This window comes from Gavialis gangeticus, unplaced genomic scaffold (genome assembly GCF_001723915.1).
Source record: "Gavialis gangeticus isolate Ggan-Ray unplaced genomic scaffold, GavGan_comp1, whole genome shotgun sequence".
Lineage (NCBI taxonomy): Eukaryota > Metazoa > Chordata > Crocodylia > Gavialidae > Gavialis > Gavialis gangeticus.
The window spans coordinates 29,326,591-29,328,985 of NW_017729022.1; positions in this window are offsets into that span (position 1 = coordinate 29,326,591).

Consider the following 2,395-nt stretch of genomic DNA (forward strand, 5'->3'; position numbering starts at 1 on the left):
GGGGGGGGGGGGGGTGGTGGGGGAAAGAGCCCCCCTGCTGTGTGGACTCAACTTGCCCCCTGCCAAGGATGAACATCATTTCTGTTCACTACCTCACTAATCTAGAGTGCTTTGAGTAAAGCACAATACTTAGAGCACTTCCGGCTCGGGCTTCTTGAACATCTGTACTTAGCCCCAGAGATGTTATATGTAGTAATGACAGCAACAGTGTTGTCATGTCCTTTTAAAATGGACATGGGTGACGTTGCAGCCGTGGAATTTGTGTGGGTAGGACTGGCAACAGTTTCTGGTTGATATTCTCTTTTATGAGCCACATTTCTTTTTGCTTAATTAGTGTATGGGTCTTAAATCACTGAGGCCAGACTCAAAGTAACATTCCTCTTAGCCCTTTAAGGGGTCTCAATCTAGAACAAGTGTGGTACAAGTATGGTACAAATAATCTAGAATAAGCATGGTACAAGTATGGTACACATTGGTACAATCCTCCATGGACAAAACAGAATCTCTCTGTTCCCTGAGGGTGATCAGACCTTGGAGGCTCATTCCATGGCTAACCTGAAGCACGGATGCTCTGCATCTTTAAGTTAGTATCTAAGGGCCAGTGAATTAGAGGGAAAGAGAGAGATGGTTAGTGGTGCTAGGTTAAAGTCATGCAGAAGGCAGGGTATATTTGCATCAGATGTCGTCACAGATGAAGAAAGAAAAGACAAAATATCAAGAGGACTTATTAGCTAAGTGTCCAAATTCATGGAATTTGGGTGTATGTGGGTTAAATGCTGTCTTTGTATTGATGGAGTGGATAAAGATTAAGAAATACATCTAGGATACATCTGGGATTCATGAATAGTCTGAGTGCTCTGAAGGGCTTTCATTTGGTGTTGGGAAAGTCCTAGGTAGCAGGAAGGGATATATGTAAGGATGACTTTACTCTGCCTGTGATGTAAGAGCAGCTTTGGAAAGGGGGCATGTCCTGAATACTGGGAGTTCTTTACCAGTTTGAAGACTCATCTAGTCTAATCTGTTTTTTGTAACCTCTGGTGGCAGATAAAATGACTCCTTGCAGCTTTGTGGCTCACTGGCATACAGTCACTTTTGCATTCATCTCCCAAACTTGGCTGAACTCAAGGATTTGGCCTAGATTCTGTCTTAAAAAGGTGAAAAAAAAAGTTTGGTTAAATTCATCTAATCACAAATTCAATTACAGAGAAATTGTCACTCCTGTTTAATAAAATTTGCTTTTAATGTTTTTTGTGTGTGTGCATATAAATGTATTTTTTAAAACATGAGGGTACATACCTATATCAGAGCACAATACCCTCATGTTTTATCCTATTTATGCATGTAGTTCACACATGTTTATCTCAATCCTTGTACTCTTGGGTATATTTTGCCTATCTTCCCATGTTAAATATAATAGCAGACAGCTATGACTCATTCTCTCTCACTGTATGCATATGCTGTTTATAAGTCTAAGTAACAATAATGCAGGAGAGAAGAAAGATTTCTACCATGAACTGTACTTCAAACATTCAACCCAGCAGGACTGAGATGATAAGTCCTAGCCATGGGTCTTATATTAAAAAAAAGATAAGGGTTAATTTGATACCAAAATAATAGCTTTTAATTTTTTCTTCTAGAGGAATTAAGGTACCAGAATTCATTTGCTGTACTCAGCCTACAAGGAAATGGCTGTGACAAACTCTGATGGCAGATGTGCTGGGATATGAATTTAGATCAGGTAAAGTGTTCTTAGCCAAAAGGGATCAGAGACTAAAATGTTGGTGTGCTATCTACAGAAAAATGAACCAAATTGAAACTGTTGCTTATATGGCTTTGGTAATTCGGGTGTTTGCACTGAATGCTGTGGGCAGGTTGTTTTGGAAGTAGCAGGTCATTAGTTATTCCATTAATAACATTCTGTAAGGCCCATATGTTCTACTGAGGAAAACAGACCAGCTTGCCAGTAAGGGTATTTGCATTACCTTTATTTTTTTCTGTTGATGACACTGGTGTCCCTTTCCTCTCTGCGCTCTTACACAACATGACTATTCAATCTTTTTGCTGACAGTGGTACATTTTCAACACTACAGTGATGAAATGGCACAACTAGCAGTGTCCTCTTTCCCTAAATGCAAAAAATGCTTATTAAATTGGAACAAAAATGAAGGCAGACATTAATCAACCCTGTCTACTAGCCCTGAGAGCCCGTCGCTCCTCAACAGTCTGGAAGAAGCTTTGTACAATGGTCGAAGAGGCTATTTTGGCCTTTCTTTTAAAATCGCTGAGAAACTGTTGAACCTAAGAGCACCTCACAACAAACATATTATGAGCATCTTCCTTTCTTGGATTGGCAAGGTACAGCTGTTGCAACACGATCACCCAGGGAGGCAGGGAA